This window comes from Giraffa tippelskirchi, chromosome 12 (genome assembly GCF_054371585.1).
Source record: "Giraffa tippelskirchi isolate mGirTip1 chromosome 12, T2T-mGirTip1v1.2.pri, whole genome shotgun sequence".
Classification (NCBI taxonomy): domain Eukaryota; kingdom Metazoa; phylum Chordata; class Mammalia; order Artiodactyla; family Giraffidae; genus Giraffa; species Giraffa tippelskirchi.
Window position 1 is genome coordinate 65802550 of NC_137286.1, and position 17488 is coordinate 65820037.

A 17488-nucleotide genomic window follows, 5' to 3' on the forward strand; every position below is an offset into this window, starting at 1 on the left:
CTGGGCGTTGGGGTGGTTTGTTGTTCCAGCTCCCTTTCTTGGCTTCTTTTGGGAGCTGGTGCAACAAGAGGAGCTCAGCCTCTGCCTTCTGGCTGAGATGTCACCCTTCAAACAGCAATGCCTGCCTGGAGATAATGATGGCATTTGCCAAAAGGGCTTCGTTTGGCACATGATATCTTGAAAGGACGTACACCGTCCTGTCAGCTATCAAAGGCTAGTTCAAATGACATAAAAATGAGAACTCTCCAATGGAGTCTTACAGTAGGTGGAGAGTCCGAAAGAAACTCCTTCAGTCATTTCACTGAGAGTCATTGATTGGGGACACCAAGAATATAGGAAGGAATGCAGAAAGAAAAGATGAAATTGTGTTCAGGATCGGGGGGAGGGATGAACAGGGCGTGCTTGCCTTGAATCCAGGCTTTGTTGGGGGGTGGGGCATAAAGATCAAACGGGTCTGAAACCACAAAGTGGTGATGGTAACACAGTATCACCAGAGTTACACAACAGTATTCCCAAATTGCAACAATGATGAAAAAGTTTACTCATCCCAACTTAACCAACAAAAATACAGGAAACCATACAAAAAATAAAACATCACCAGAAAGGTGGAAACAAACCAAATGCAAAGCAGTTCAGGGGAAAGGAACTCCATGTCCCCTGGGGGCAGACCGAGTTGACAGCGTCCACGGTGAGCCGACAGGGATGGAGGCGGCAGAGCCGACCGCTCCCCTGGACGTGGTGTTTCCGGCAAGGGCTCTGGGTCTCTGTCCAGAGCGGGGGCTCGTTCTTCCTGCAGGGGTGGGTGAGTCATCGTCGGCGTCTGGGTGTTGCGCGGGAGCCAGGGCAGGCTCTCCCTGCCGAGGCGGTGACTCCTCCTCTGCCTCGGGTTCTCCTGCCAAAGCCCGAGCAGGTACAGGTGCACGTGGAGGTGGAGGTTCTGGCTGAGGGGGTGGGACATCAGTGCCTGGGGCTGGGGGTCCTGCAGGCACGGAGATCCGATCTGCCCGGTGTGCTGGCCAGAACCCAGCTGGCCTGGTGTCTCTGCGAGGGCAAGTCTCGGTTCTCCATCTGCCCTCGGTGGATCCCTGGGTCCTGCACCTGGAGCCACCACCTCTGTAGGGACAGGTCTGGGAAGTGGAGCCTGGTTCCAGTTGGAGGCCAGTGCTAGAGCTGGGGGAGAAGCAAAGTTTGCCCACAGGCCAGCCTTGGCATGTGCGTATCCCGGGACAGAAAGCTTCCAAGAGATTCCCAAAGAATACCCAGGGTCGGATGTCTTTTGGGACTGAAGTGTGCAAGATGGGGGTGGGGGTGTGAGGCCAGCGCTTGCTGCAGGCCCAGCAGCATCTTTCGGGGACTCGTCCCTGTGTAGCTCAGCACCCCCTCCCCACACACTCCCGTGCACCAGCCCCAGCGTCCTCACCTCTGTGCTCTGGCGTGCTGGGCTCCAGGTCCTCCTGCTGCCTCAGAGGCTGGGGTTCTCGGGACTCTGGGTCGGAGCCGGGTGTGCTGAGCTCCGTGGCAGCCTCAGACTGGGCCGCCGGGTGTATCCTGTGTGGTGTCTCGGCAGCAGGCCTTCCCCGCCTCCGCTTCGCCCCCGGTGGGGCTGATGCCTCCGTGGGCACGCTCACCTGGAGCCTGCACTGGGCCTCAGGGGCGGGGGGGTGGTGCTCCGACCCCTCCCTCCGGGAGGTGGACGGGGTGTCCCCGTCCTCGGCCTCATCACGTGGGAAGCTCTGCAACGACAGTGACCGTCAGCCAGCCATGCTGGGACTTTTCCGAGCTGGGCCTGGCCAGTGGAGCCGCTGCTTCTGCCTGCTCGAACTTCTCTTCCCAGAAGGGTCAGAGACGTGTGTCTGCTCAGATCCCCACCCGGGACGAAAGAGACCGACCTGAGGGTGTGAGGCCAGCCTGGGCGGCCGGCGCTGCCCGCACTCTCCCCATCCCAGCCAGCCTGCTCTCCCCTGGGGTGTGGACACAACTTGCCCGCAGGCTTCTGACCCCACATCCGCCTGGGCTTCCTTGAGGGAGACACACCCCGAGAAACCCGCATCCACACACACAGGCAAAGGACCCGGTGTTTCCGGGTGGCATGGGAGAGGTGGGCTGGCCCGGCCTGGGGCTCCCCGTGTTACCTTTCTGTTTCTCCGGGCAAAGGGCCAGAGGCCTCTCGGGGGTGCCCTGAGCCAACGTCGACAGGGTGCCCACGCACACTGCCTGTGAGCTCTCCTGAGGCCCCGGCCTCTGGGCAGGGGCAAACAGCAGAACATCCTGGCAGCAAGTGATCTGGCTGGGGGCTCCTCTCCGCTCTGGAGGCCTGGATACCCGGGTTGCGGGTTCTGTTGGGTTCTGTTGCTGGCAGGTGACATCATTTCCTGGGGTTCGTGCTGAGGTCCCTTCCCCAAAACTTCCCAAGGGAATCTCTGGGTTTCTGACTGCTCGACCACCCCCCTTAGGCCATGTGCAGGCACAGTGACAGCCACACAGCCCAGCCCACAGCCCTGGGGAGGCCTGGGTGCAGCCAGGGCCTGAGCTCCGAGGACCCCGCTGCTCTCAGACCAGGCTCCTTCTTCTCATAAGTGGTGTGGCCCTGGACAAGCGTATGCCCCTCAGGGTTTCCCCAGTCTCTCCATCTGCAGAGTGGGGATCATTCTCCCATCTGCTTCCTAGGTCTGTCGGCCTACGAGCAGCTCCATGCCTTTCCACCTGGGGCCGATATCACGTGGAGCTTGTGCGCTGAGACTTCAGAAAGAAAGACTCCATCCAGGGCTGACACAGCACAGAATGGGGCAGAACGAGGCCTGGATGCGCCGTGGTACCCAGGAAAAGGCACTCCCCCTCCTGAGTGTTTTGAGACCCCGCATCCAAGTTGGAGGACCGAAAGGAAGACTCGAAGGTCTCCCTCTCTTATAGAAAAGAGTAGCCAACTTTCTGGTCCTCTGTTTCCATTGAGATTCTGTTCAAGTGTCCCAGCTCGGCTTCTGCGGGTGGCTGAGCTTCTAATGGCTCCCTGCGTTCTTGTCTTTTCCTCTCCAAAGCTTCTGTCCTTTTCCCCCTTCTGGGGTGGATGGGCGCTGTCATTGCTTCTACCTTCGAGACAGATTGATGAAACGTCTGGACCATCGACTCCTTTCCTCTCTTTGGTTCCGTGTCTCTCTCTGGCTGTGTCCCTCTCTTTTCCCTTCTCGATTCAGTCTGTGTCTTCCTCTTTCTCTCTCGTGTGTGGATGGATGGATGCTAGGAATGCACATGTATATGATTAGATGAGGGTTATGTTTTAGGGATAGGTTAGAGGGAGAGAAAGGCTTTAGGTCGGAGTTGGTCATGGGGGAAGGGTCAAGGGTGGTGGTGGTGTTTCTTGGAATCTGAGTGCTGTGCGTTCTTCGTCTCTTTCCATATGAACCCCTTCTCAGATACACCACTTGCAAGGAGTCTCTCATGTTCCGTTTCCTATCTTTTGCATTTCTGAATGCTTAGCTTCTCTGTTGTGAAGAGGTTCCATTGGATGGAAACCCATTGGCGTACTTCGTTTTCCTCTTTCCCTTACTTGAAGAGACCCATTTCTACCTCGGCCCAGCAAATGGCAAGGAGACTCTGATGTTAAGGAGCCTTTGACCTACGCTTCTTTCTAGCTATCTCATGACATCAGTCTTTAGGGTGAGGTTTTTCCCCGATATTGAGGTGGTGTGAGATCAAAACCAATAGCGTTCTTCAGATGTAGCTGTCTGGTTTTCCCATGGACATTTATTGAAGAGGCTTTCTTGTTCCCATTTGGATATTCTCCCCTTTTGTGTCAGAGATGAGTTGACCATGGATGCCGGGGTTTGTTTCTGGACCCTCAACTTTATTCCATCGATCTGGATCTGTGTGTGTTGTTGTATTCCCAATAGCATACTGTCCTGCTGCTGCCGCTGCGCCTAAGTCACTTCAGTCGTGTCTGACTCTGCGCGACCCCATGGCCTGCAGCCTACCAGGCTCCTCCGTCCAGGGCGTTTTCCAGGCAAGAGTACTGGAGTGGGTCGCCATCGCCTTCTCCGATACTCTCCTGAGGATCCTAGTTTGGTCGTCTAATTTCCTTTCACACAACCTTGGATGTCCGTATCGGGGCTTTTTCGTCAGATTGTATTGACAATTTAGGCTCTTTTCTGTTTCCGTACCCCTTTTGCAATTCTTTGTTCGGTGCGAAAATGCATTGGCATTTTGGGAGGAATAGCATCGAAGCTGTGGATTGCCTTGTGGGGCTGTGACATCATTTTCCCAATAGGAATTCTTTCAAGCCCTGAGCACAGCTTCTCTTTCCAGTGGTTGGTGTGGGCTTGATCTTCCTTCTTCCATCTCTCGCCGTTTTGTGAGAACAGGTCCTTCCTTCCCTTCTGGGTTAGATGGACTCGTGGGTATCACTTCAGTGAATGGCATTGTCAGTGGGGGTGATAATTCCCTTCTCATTGGAAGACTTTGCTGTGAGTATTAGAAATGCAAGTGATTTCTCTTCCCCTTCCTCCCTGTCCATCTCTCAGAGCCACCGGGAAACAGAGGCCTCATCCAGGGTCACACAGGCCTGAGGGAGTGCAACTAGACTGTTGTTTCTTCAGGCCCTCAGTGCTGGACATCATCCGGGATACTCTGTGTGTGTCTTCCTCAGTCTGCTGTCCCTTCAGACCTTTCCCTAGTTTTCACAGGCTTGTCGTGTTGGTGTTCTTTGTCTGTTTGGAGACACATCCTTGAGAAGCTTTGTGTTTCCACTCATTCGTCTCGCGATGTATGACCTGTCTTTTGCTTTTGTAATGAGGTCTTTCCCACAGTAGATATCTTTGATTTTGCAAAGTCCACTGTATTCTCTGGGTTGTTTTGTGGGCTGCCTTTTTGTTTTGTGTGTGAAGACTCAAAGCACGTGTCCGGTTTCTGCTCATTGTTCTTCTAGATTTGTGACAAGTTTTCATGGAAACTTTGTCTAGGCATAACTGGAAGTGAACTCGGTGTAAGGTGTCAAGTCTCCATCTCCATTCATGTCATGCCCTGCAGTTTCCAATTCCCTGTTCCTGAGTGGTTTTGGAGACCTTGTGGGAAGTTTGGTTGCATCGGAGTTTGCGTTTCCACCTTGAGTAGATTCACACTGTTCTGCCCTCAGGGACACTGTCAAGGGGGAGTGAGGAGCAGCCTGCACTTCCAGCAGTGACCACACGGTGGGGCGAGTGCTGCTCTCCCCTCTGGGAGCCCCAGGCCACAGGCATCCCAGTGAGGAGCCAGCTCTGTGCTCAGCTGAAAGGAGTTAGTCTCTCAGGAGCCTCTGAGCCCTTGCCTTTGGATCACCCAGGGTGGGCATTTGCTGTGACAGAAAAAATTGCCCTGAATTCCATGGACGGAAGAGCCTGGCTGTGTAGAGTTCGTGAGTTGCCGTGAATCAGACACAACTGAGGACACAAAAATTCAATAGACTAAAACACTTTTTGGGGGTGGGGGGAGTGAAAGGGGGTGATGTGGGGTTTTTTGTCTTATATAATAGCCGAGGGAAATCTAGTTTAAACCTAAATTCACATAGATGGGAAAGGTATAGCTCTCCGTCACCCTATTAAAAAAAAAAAAAAAGTCTTAACTTTTCTGAAAGCTTATTTAGTAGCTTCCTTGAGCAGTTCATTGTGAAGGATTTTTTTTTTTTCTTTGACATTGGCCTCATTAAAAAGTACGGTTTGCCTTTACTGGATAATTTTGTTCATTGGTTTGTTAGGGAATCTTGGTAATATTTGAGTTTCCTGGGGAGTATGGTCACATGACCTGGCCCTGGCCAATCGGTGCGTTCCACCTCCCTGGCCACTGTGATTGGCTCCGGACTGGGGCAGTGCCCAATCGGGGCCCAGGGCCGGGCCTCACGTTGGAAGCCAGGGGAAGACGAGCTCTCGTCCTGCTGGGGTAGGGGAAGGGGTGGGGCCGGGGGAGGTCAGGCTCCAGCAGTGGGAGGGGCTTGAGGTCCGCCTGCGGCAGTTGGTGACCTTCCTGCTCCCCTCAGGGCAGAGCCGCCGGCCTGAGAATGAGGGCGCTGCTGAGCCCAGGGGCTGAGATGGCCAGCTGCTGCTGTGGTCCCAGAGCTCCACCCGAGACCTGAGGGAGGCCGTCTGCCCGTGAGTCCTCTCCCGCTTGTCTGTCAGCTTGTTTGAACCATGCTGGGTTTTCTGCCCAGCTGGCTAAGGGGAGTCCCTGGAAATGCAAGGGTGTGGGTTTTGGCAGACTTCAGGGAAGACATGCCAGATGAGCCTGGGAGACTCCAGCTTAATCTGGATTCAGGAGATATCTCTTCGGGCCAGCTAGTAATTGTAGGATAAGCCTAATGAGTCTTCACAGGATGAAGAGAGTAACGTGCCAAGGTAGCAATCGATGTCCTCATTCGAGAGGATGAAGCTGGTGCTCAGAGAAGGGGGGAACTTGGCCAGAGCAAGGAGGTGAGCACCCAGACAGAACCCCCAGATCCGGCCATTTGAGCTCAGGGAGGCCACTGGTGTGGCTTGTCCCTGTGGCAGGGGCCGAGGCACGCAGCCCACCCTGATTCCTGCGGGGGCCTGACTTGGGAAGTGCCATCTTGTAGCTTTGAGACTCACCAAACCAAATTGCACTGGAGAGAGGAAGGACACCTTCCTTCATCCACCCCCCACCCCCGCCGGATTCCCACATACCCTGACCCCTTTCTCTTGATTTCGGAGCCATTTCCAGAGTCCTGCTCATATGACCTCATTCGAAGTGCACTGTGGACGAGCTGCCATCTGCAGCTGCTACCACAGCAGCCAAGGGCTTTAGCTCCCGAGTACCTCCCTTCCTTTGGAACTTGGGGGCCCTCTACTCCCCACTTGCACACCATAGACCTTTGCTGAGGATTGTGGGGACCCTCACTCAGTTTGCAGCACGTTGTAGCCATCCCTGTCCTCTCAATACCTCCCTTGCCACTCAGCTTGTGAGCCCCTTTGGAGCAGCGTGGCCCACCTGGCTGCAACGGAAGAGACACAGCTGACAGTGAAACAACAGCTTAGATCTGACAGCCAGAAAGCTCTGTCAAAAGGGACCTCCCTCTTCACACCGTAGAGGCTGTAGGAGCCGCCAGGCTTTCGGAACCAGTGCTGGGGCCAAAATGACTCCACAGCCGTTTTCCTTCCTGGGGAGGGTTCTGCCTCGAGTGGGAATGGCTCAAGTCTCCTAAGGTTCTGAAAGCCCACTGTGTGCAGATTCACGGTACACAGAGAGGAGAAGGTGGAGTCCTGCCCTGGAGGTGGTCACAGCTCACGGATGAGCCAGGCAGGCAGGCAGGCAGGCAGGGCATGAGAACTCCTGGGCTGCCTTCATGAGTGAATGGTGTGGGGGCAGAGGAAGAGAAGCCGGTCTGCTCCCTCATGTGGTGCCCAGGGCAGGTTGTCCCCAGAGGAAACCCTTACGACGGTGAGGACTCTCACTGCTGTTTCCCAAGGGGTTCCGTCGGTGCGTGTCTTCCCCGGAGCGGTCAGGCCGTCTCTAAAGTACACTGGCCATGGGCATTGCCTCTCCTTGGAACTTCCCACGTGTTTCTCTTTTTTATGGAACAGTGAATTTTCTAGAGGGGTTCTGGGCCACAAGGTTGTTGGGTCATTTTCTAGCCTTCTGTCATGAAGAACGCTTTCCTGGGCGTTGGGGTGGTTTGTTGTTCCAGCTCCCTTTCTTGGCTTCTTTTGGGAGCTGGTGCAACAAGAGGAGCTCAGCCTCTGCCTTCTGGCTGAGATGTCACCCTTCAAACAGCAATGCCTGCCTGGAGATAATGATGGCATTTGCCAAAAGGGCTTCGTTTGGCACATGATATCTTGAAAGGACGTACACCGTCCTGTCAGCTATCAAAGGCTAGTTCAAATGACATAAAAATGAGAACTCTCCAATGGAGTCTTACAGTAGGTGGAGAGTCCGAAAGAAACTCCTTCAGTCATTTCACTGAGAGTCATTGATTGGGGACACCAAGAATATAGGAAGGAATGCAGAAAGAAAAGATGAAATTGTGTTCAGGATCGGGGGGAGGGATGAACAGGGCGTGCTTGCCTTGAATCCAGGCTTTGTTGGGGGGTGGGGCATAAAGATCAAACGGGTCTGAAACCACAAAGTGGTGATGGTAACACAGTATCACCAGAGTTACACAACAGTGTTCCCAAATTGCAACAATGATGAAAAAGTTTACTAACTTAACCAACAAGTTCCCAACTTAACCAACAAAAATACAGGAAACCATACAAAAAATAAAACATCACCAGAAAGGTGGAAACAAACCAAATGCAAAGCAGTTCAGGGGAAAGGAACTCCATGTCCCCTGGGGGCAGACCGAGTTGACAGCGTCCACGGTGAGCCGACAGGGATGGAGGCGGCAGAGCCGACCGCTCCCCTGGACGTGGTGTTTCCGGCAAGGGCTCTGGGTCTCTGTCCAGAGCGGGGGCTCGTTCTTCCTGCAGGGGTGGGTGAGTCATCGTCGGCGTCTGGGTGTTGCGCGGGAGCCAGGGCAGGCTCTCCCTGCCGAGGCGGTGACTCCTCCTCTGCCTCGGGTTCTCCTGCCAAAGCCCGAGCAGGTACAGGTGCACGTGGAGGTGGAGGTTCTGGCTGAGGGGGTGGGACATCAGTGCCTGGGGCTGGGGGTCCTGCAGGCACGGAGATCCGATCTGCCCGGTGTGCTGGCCAGAACCCAGCTGGCCTGGTGTCTCTGCGAGGGCAAGTCTCGGTTCTCCATCTGCCCTCGGTGGATCCCTGGGTCCTGCACCTGGAGCCACCACCTCTGTAGGGACAGGTCTGGGAAGTGGAGCCTGGTTCCAGTTGGAGGCCAGTGCTAGAGCTGGGGGAGAAGCAAAGTTTGCCCACAGGCCAGCCTTGGCATGTGCGTATCCCGGGACAGAAAGCTTCCAAGAGATTCCCAAAGAATACCCAGGGTCGGATGTCTTTTGGGACTGAAGTGTGCAAGATGGGGGTGGGGGTGTGAGGCCAGCGCTTGCTGCAGGCCCAGCAGCATCTTTCGGGGACTCGTCCCTGTGTAGCTCAGCACCCCCTCCCCACACACTCCCGTGCACCAGCCCCAGCGTCCTCACCTCTGTGCTCTGGCGTGCTGGGCTCCAGGTCCTCCTGCTGCCTCAGAGGCTGGGGTTCTCGGGACTCTGGGTCGGAGCCGGGTGTGCTGAGCTCCGTGGCAGCCTCAGACTGGGCCGCCGGGTGTATCCTGTGTGGTGTCTCGGCAGCAGGCCTTCCCCGCCTCCGCTTCGCCCCCGGTGGGGCTGATGCCTCCGTGGGCACGCTCACCTGGAGCCTGCACTGGGCCTCAGGGGCGGGGGGGTGGTGCTCCGACCCCTCCCTCCGGGAGGTGGACGGGGTGTCCCCGTCCTCGGCCTCATCACGTGGGAAGCTCTGCAACGACAGTGACCGTCAGCCAGCCATGCTGGGACTTTTCCGAGCTGGGCCTGGCCAGTGGAGCCGCTGCTTCTGCCTGCTCGAACTTCTCTTCCCAGAAGGGTCAGAGACGTGTGTCTGCTCAGATCCCCACCCGGGACGAAAGAGACCGACCTGAGGGTGTGAGGCCAGCCTGGGCGGCCGGCGCTGCCCGCACTCTCCCCATCCCAGCCAGCCTGCTCTCCCCTGGGGTGTGGACACAACTTGCCCGCAGGCTTCTGACCCCACATCCGCCTGGGCTTCCTTGAGGGAGACACACCCCGAGAAACCCGCATCCACACACACAGGCAAAGGACCCGGTGTTTCCGGGTGGCATGGGAGAGGTGGGCTGGCCCGGCCTGGGGCTCCCCGTGTTACCTTTCTGTTTCTCCGGGCAAAGGGCCAGAGGCCTCTCGGGGGTGCCCTGAGCCAACGTCGACAGGGTGCCCACGCACACTGCCTGTGAGCTCTCCTGAGGCCCCGGCCTCTGGGCAGGGGCAAACAGCAGAACATCCTGGCAGCAAGTGATCTGGCTGGGGGCTCCTCTCCGCTCTGGAGGCCTGGATACCCGGGTTGCGGGTTCTGTTGGGTTCTGTTGCCGGCAGGTGACATCATTTCCTGGGGTTCGTGCTGAGGTCCCTTCCCCAAAACTTCCCAAGGGAATCTCTGGGTTTCTGACTGCTCGACCACCCCCCTTAGGCCATGTGCAGGCACAGTGACAGCCACACAGCCCAGCCCACAGCCCTGGGGAGGCCTGGGTGCAGCCAGGGCCTGAGCTCCGAGGACCCCGCTGCTCTCAGACCAGGCTCCTTCTTCTCATAAGTGGTGTGGCCCTGGACAAGCGTATGCCCCTCAGGGTTTCCCCAGTCTCTCCATCTGCAGAGTGGGGGTCATTCTCCCATCTGCTTCCTAGGTCTGTCGGCCTACGAGCAGCTCCATGCCTTTCCACCTGGGGCCGATATCACGTGGAGCTTGTGCGCTGAGACTTCAGAAAGAAAGACTCCATCCAGGGCTGACACAGCACAGAATGGGGCAGAACGAGGCCTGGATGCGCCGTGGTACCCAGGAAAAGGCACTCCCCCTCCTGAGTGTTTTGAGACCCCGCATCCAAGTTGGAGGACCGAAAGGAAGACTCGAAGGTCTCCCTCTCTTATAGAAAAGAGTAGCCAACTTTCTGGTCCTCTGTTTCCATTGAGATTCTGTTCAAGTGTCCCAGCTCGGCTTCTGCGGGTGGCTGAGCTTCTAATGGCTCCCTGCGTTCTTGTCTTTTCCTCTCCAAAGCTTCTGTCCTTTTCCCCCTTCTGGGGTGGATGGGCGCTGTCATTGCTTCTACCTTCGAGACAGATTGATGAAACGTCTGGACCATCGACTCCTTTCCTCTCTTTGGTTCCGTGTCTCTCTCTGGCTGTGTCCCTCTCTTTTCCCTTCTCGATTCAGTCTGTGTCTTCCTCTTTCTCTCTCGTGTGTGGATGGATGGATGCTAGGAATGCACATGTATATGATTAGATGAGGGTTATGTTTTAGGGATAGGTTAGAGGGAGAGAAAGGCTTTAGGTCGGAGTTGGTCATGGGGGAAGGGTCAAGGGTGGTGGTGGTGTTTCTTGGAATCTGAGTGCTGTGCGTTCTTCGTCTCTTTCCATATGAACCCCTTCTCAGATACACCACTTGCAAGGAGTCTCTCATGTTCCGTTTCCTATCTTTTGCATTTCTGAATGCTTAGCTTCTCTGTTGTGAAGAGGTTCCATTGGATGGAAACCCATTGGCGTACTTCGTTTTCCTCTTTCCCTTACTTGAAGAGACCCATTTCTACCTCGGCCCAGCAAATGGCAAGGAGACTCTGATGTTAAGGAGCCTTTGACCTACGCTTCTTTCTAGCTATCTCATGACATCAGTCTTTAGGGTGAGGTTTTTCCCCGATATTGAGGTGGTGTGAGATCAAAACCAATAGCGTTCTTCAGATGTAGCTGTCTGGTTTTCCCATGGACATTTATTGAAGAGGCTTTCTTGTTCCCATTTGGATATTCTCCCCTTTTGTGTCAGAGATGAGTTGACCATGGATGCCGGGGTTTGTTTCTGGACCCTCAACTTTATTCCATCGATCTGGATCTGTGTGTGTTGTTGTATTCCCAATAGCATACTGTCCTGCTGCTGCCGCTGCGCCTAAGTCACTTCAGTCGTGTCTGACTCTGCGCGACCCCATGGCCTGCAGCCTACCAGGCTCCTCCGTCCAGGGCGTTTTCCAGGCAAGAGTACTGGAGTGGGTCGCCATCGCCTTCTCCGATACTCTCCTGAGGATCCTAGTTTGGTCGTCTAATTTCCTTTCACACAACCTTGGATGTCCGTATCGGGGCTTTTTCGTCAGATTGTATTGACAATTTAGGCTCTTTTCTGTTTCCGTACCCCTTTTGCAATTCTTTGTTCGGTGAGAAAATGCATTGGCATTTTGGGAGGAATAGCATCGAAGCTGTGGATTGCCTTGTGGGGCTGTGACATCATTTTCCCAATAGGAATTCTTTCAAGCCCTGAGCACAGCTTCTCTTTCCAGTGGTTGGTGTGGGCTTGATCTTCCTTCTTCCATCTCTCGCCGTTTTGTGAGAACAGGTCCTTCCTTCCCTTCTGGGTTAGATGGACTCGTGGGTATCACTTCAGTGAATGGCATTGTCAGTGGGGGTGATAATTCCCTTCTCATTGGAAGACTTTGCTGTGAGTATTAGAAATGCAAGTGATTTCTCTTCCCCTTCCTCCCTGTCCATCTCTCAGAGCCACCGGGAAACAGAGGCCTCATCCAGGGTCACACAGGCCTGAGGGAGTGCAACTAGACTGTTGTTTCTTCAGGCCCTCAGTGCTGGACATCATCCGGGATACTCTGTGTGTGTCTTCCTCAGTCTGCTGTCCCTTCAGACCTTTCCCTAGTTTTCACAGGCTTGTCGTGTTGGTGTTCTTTGTCTGTTTGGAGACACATCCTTGAGAAGCTTTGTGTTTCCACTCATTCGTCTCGCGATGTATGACCTGTCTTTTGCTTTTGTAATGAGGTCTTTCCCACAGTAGATATCTTTGATTTTGCAAAGTCCACTGTATTCTCTGGGTTGTTTTGTGGGCTGCCTTTTTGTTTTGTGTGTGAAGACTCAAAGCACGTGTCCGGTTTCTGCTCATTGTTCTTCTAGATTTGTGACAAGTTTTCATGGAAACTTTGTCTAGGCATAACTGGAAGTGAACTCGGTGTAAGGTGTCAAGTCTCCATCTCCATTCATGTCATGCCCTGCAGTTTCCAATTCCCTGTTCCTGAGTGGTTTTGGAGACCTTGTGGGAAGTTTGGTTGCATCGGAGTTTGCGTTTCCACCTTGAGTAGATTCACATTGTTCTGCCCTCAGGGACACTGTCAAGGGGGAGTGAGGAGCAGCCTGCACTTCCAGCAGTGACCACACGGTGGGGCGAGTGCTGCTCTCCCCTCTGGGAGCCCCAGGCCACAGGCATCCCAGTGAGGAGCCAGCTCTGTGCTCAGCTGAAAGGAGTTAGTCTCTCAGGAGCCTCTGAGCCCTTGCCTTTGGATCACCCAGGGTGGGCATTTGCTGTGACAGAAAAAATTGCCCTGAATTCCATGGACGGAAGAGCCTGGCTGTGTAGAGTTCGTGAGTTGCCGTGAATCAGACACAACTGAGGACACAAAAATTCAATAGACTAAAACACTTTTTGGGGGTGGGGGGAGTGAAAGGGGGTGATGTGGGGTTTTTTGTCTTATATAATAGCCGAGGGAAATCTAGTTTAACCTAAATTCACATAGATGGGAAAGGTATAGCTCTCCGTCACCCTATTAAAAAAAAAAAAAAAGTCTTAACTTTTCTGAAAGCTTATTTAGTAGCTTCCTTGAGCAGTTCATTGTGAAGGATTTTTTTTTTTCTTTGACATTGGCCTCATTAAAAAGTACGGTTTGCCTTACTGGATAATTTTGTTCATTGGTTTGTTAGGGAATCTTGGTAATATTTGAGTTTCCTGGGGAGTATGGTCACATGACCTGGCCCTGGCCAATCGGTGCGTTCCACCTCCCTGGCCACTGTGATTGGCTCCGGACTGGGGCAGTGCCCAATCGGGGCCCAGGGCCGGGCCTCACGTTGGAAGCCAGGGGAAGACGAGCTCTCGTCCTGCTGGGGTAGGGGAAGGGGTGGGGCCGGGGGAGGTCAGGCTCCAGCAGTGGGAGGGGCTTGAGGTCCGCCTGCGGCAGTTGGTGACCTTCCTGCTCCCCTCAGGGCAGAGCCGCCGGCCTGAGAATGAGGGCGCTGCTGAGCCCAGGGGCTGAGATGGCCAGCTGCTGCTGTGGTCCCAGAGCTCCACCAGAGACCTGAGGGAGGCCGTCTGCCCGTGAGTCCTCTCCCGCTTGTCTGTCAGCTTGTTTGAACCATGCTGGGTTTTCTGCCCAGCTGGCTAAGGGGAGTCCCTGGAAATGCAAGGGTGTGGGTTTTGGCAGACTTCAGGGAAGACATGCCAGATGAGCCTGGGAGACTCCAGCTTAATCTGGATTCAGGAGATATCTCTTCGGGCCAGCTAGTAATTGTAGGATAAGCCTAATGAGTCTTCACAGGATGAAGAGAGTAACGTGCCAAGGTAGCAATCGATGTCCTCATTCGAGAGGATGAAGCTGGTGCTCAGAGAAGGGGGGAACTTGGCCAGAGCAAGGAGGTGTGCACCCAGACAGAACCCCCAGATCCGGCCATTTGAGCTCAGGGAGGCCACTGGTGTGGCTTGTCCCTGTGGCAGGGGCCGAGGCACGCAGCCCACCCTGATTCCTGCGGGGGCCTGACTTGGGAAGTGCCATCTTGTAGCTTTGAGACTCACCAAACCAAATTGCACTGGAGAGAGGAAGGACACCTTCCTTCATCCACCCCCCACCCCCGCCGGATTCCCACATACCCTGACCCCTTTCTCTTGATTTCGGAGCCATTTCCAGAGTCCCGCTCATATGACCTCATTCGAAGTGCACTGTGGACGAGCTGCCATCTGCAGCTGCTACCACAGCAGCCAAGGGCTTTAGCTCCCGAGTACCTCCCTTCCTTTGGAACTTGGGGGCCCTCTACTCCCCACTTGCACACCATAGACCTTTGCTGAGGATTGTGGGGACCCTCACTCAGTTTGCAGCACGTTGTAGCCATCCCTGTCCTCTCAATACCTCCCTTGCCACTCAGCTTGTGAGCCCCTTTGGAGCAGCGTGGCCCACCTGGATGCAACGGAAGAGACACAGCTGACAGTGAAACAACAGCTTAGATCTGACAGCCAGAAAGCTCTGTCAAAAGGGACCTCCCTCTTCACACCGTAGAGGCTGTAGGAGCCGCCAGGCTTTCGGAACCAGTGCTGGGGCCAAAATGACTCCACAGCCGTTTTCCTTCCTGGGGAGGGTTCTGCCTCGAGTGGGAATGGCTCAAGTCTCCTAAGGTTCTGAAAGCCCACTGTGTGCAGATTCACGGTACACAGAGAGGAGAAGGTGGAGTCCTGCCCTGGAGGTGGTCACAGCTCACGGATGAGCCAGGCAGGCAGGCAGGCAGGCAGGGCATGAGAACTCCTGGGCTGCCTTCATGAGTGAATGGTGTGGGGGCAGAGGAAGAGAAGCCGGTCTGCTCCCTCATGTGGTGCCCAGGGCAGGTTGTCCCCAGAGGAAACCCTTACGACGGTGAGGACTCTCACTGCTGTTTCCCAAGGGGTTCCGTCGGTGCGTGTCTTCCCCGGAGCGGTCAGGCCGTCTCTAAAGTACACTGGCCATGGGCATTGCCTCTCCTTGGAACTTCCCACGTGTTTCTCTTTTTTATGGAACAGTGATTTTTCTAGAGGGGTTCTGGGCCACAAGGTTGTTGGGTCATTTTCTAGCCTTCTGTCGTGAAGAACGCTTTCCTGGGCGTTGGGGTGGTTTGTTGTTCCAGCTCCCTTTCTTGGCTTCTTTTGGGAGCTGGTGCAACAAGAGGAGCTCAGCCTCTGCCTTCTGGCTGAGATGTCACCCTTCAAACAGCAATGCCTGCCTGGAGATAATGATGGCATTTGCCAAAAGGGCTTCGTTTGGCACATGATATCTTGAAAGGACGTACACCGTCCTGTCAGCTATCAAAGGCTAGTTCAAATGACATAAAAATGAGAACTCTCCAATGGAGTCTTACAGTAGGTGGAGAGTCCGAAAGAAACTCCTTCAGTCATTTCACTGAGAGTCATTGATTGGGGACACCAAGAATATAGGAAGGAATGCAGAAAGAAAAGATGAAATTGTGTTCAGGATCGGGGGGAGGGATGAACAGGGCGTGCTTGCCTTGAATCCAGGCTTTGTTGGGGGGTGGGGCATAAAGATCAAACGGGTCTGAAACCACAAAGTGCTGATGGTAACACAGTATCACCAGAGTTACACAACAGTATTCCCAAATTGCAACAATGATGAAAAAGTTTACTCATCCCAACTTAACCAACAAAAATACAGGAAACCATACAAAAAATAAAACATCACCAGAAAGGTGGAAACAAACCAAATGCAAAGCAGTTCAGGGGAAAGGAACTCCATGTCCCCTGGGGGCAGACCGAGTTGACAGCGTCCACGGTGAGCCGACAGGGATGGAGGCGGCAGAGCCGACCGCTCCCCTGGACGTGGTGTTTCCGGCAAGGGTTCTGGGTCTCTGTCCAGAGTGGGGGCTCGTTCTTCCTGCAGGGGTGGGTGAGTCATCGTCGGCGTCTGGGTGTTGCGCGGGAGCCAGGGCAGGCTCTCCCTGCCGAGGCGGTGACTCCTCCTCTGCCTCGGGTTCTCCTGCCAAAGCCCGAGCACTTACAGGTGCACGTGGAGGTGGAGGTTCTGGCTGAGGGGGTGGGACATCAGTGCCTGGGGCTGGGGGTCCTGCAGGCACGGAGATCCGATCTGCCCGGTGTGCTGGCCAGAACCCAGCTGGCCTGGTGTCTCTGCGAGGGCAAGTCTCGGTTCTCCATCTGCCCTCGGTGGATCCCTGGGTCCTGCACCTGGAGCCACCACCTCTGTAGGGACAGGTCTGGGAAGTGGAGCCTGGTTCCAGTTGGAGGCCAGTGCTAGAGCTGGGGGAGAAGCAAAGTTTGCCCACAGGCCAGCCTTGGCATGTGCGTATCCCGGGACAGAAAGCTTCCAAGAGATTCCCAAAGAATGCCCAGGGTCGGATGTCTTTTGGGACTGAAGTGTGCAAGATGGGGGTGGGGGTGTGAGGCCAGCGCTTGCTGCAGGCCCAGCAGCATCTTTCGGGGACTCGTCCCTGTGTAGCTCAGCACCCCCTCCCCACACACTCCCGTGCACCAGCCCCAGCGTCCTCACCTCTGTGCTCTGGCGTGCTGGGCTCCAGGTCCTCCTGCTGCCTCAGAGGCTGGGGTTCTCGGGACTCTGGGTCAGAGCCGGGTGTGCTGAGCTCCGTGGCAGCCTCAGACTGGGCCGCCGGGTGTATCCTGTGTGGTGTCTCGGCAGCAGGCCTTCCCCGCCTCCGCTTCGCCCCCGGTGGGGCTGATGCCTCCGTGGGCACGCTCACCTGGAGCCTGCACTGGGCCTCAGGGGCGGGGGGGTGGTGCTCCGACCCCTCCTTCCGGGAGGTGGACGGGGTGTCCCCGTCCTCGGCCTCATCACGTGGGAAGCTCTGCAACGACAGTGACCGTCAGCCAGCCATGCTGGGACTTTTCCGAGCTGGGCCTGGCCAGTGGAGCCGCTGCTTCTGCCTGCTCGAACTTCTCTTCCCAGAAGGGTCAGAGACGTGTGTCTGCTCAGATCCCCACCCGGGACGAAAGAGACCCACCTGAGGGTGTGAGGCCAGCCTGGGCGGCCGGCGCTGCCCGCACTCTCCCCATCCCAGCCAGCCTGCTCTCCCCTGGGGTGTGGACACAACTTGCCCGCAGGCTTCTGACCCCACATCCGCCTGGGCTTCCTTGAGGGAGACACACCCCGAGAAACCCGCATCCACACACACAGGCAAAGGACCCGGTGTTTCCGGGTGGCATGGGAGAGGTGGGCTGGCCCAGCCTGGGGCTCCCCGTGTTACCTTTCTGTTTCTCCGGGCAAAGGGCCAGAGGCCTCTCGGGGGTGCCCTGAGCCAACGTTGACAGGGTGCCCACGCAC

The 17488-nt window shown here is 55.5% G+C and overlaps 1 long non-coding RNA gene across 1 annotated transcript in view; it reads left to right on the forward strand.

The window, feature by feature from the left end:
- LOC145530002 (uncharacterized) overlaps window positions 1-17488 on the forward strand; it is a 1493464-nt gene that overhangs the window by 704861 nt on the left and 771115 nt on the right. Inside the window, exons 82-83 of the long non-coding RNA XR_014071397.1 lie at window positions 6002-6113; window positions 13647-13758. This is a non-coding gene — a long non-coding RNA (uncharacterized LOC145530002). The remainder of the gene's footprint in view (window positions 1-6001; window positions 6114-13646; window positions 13759-17488) is intronic.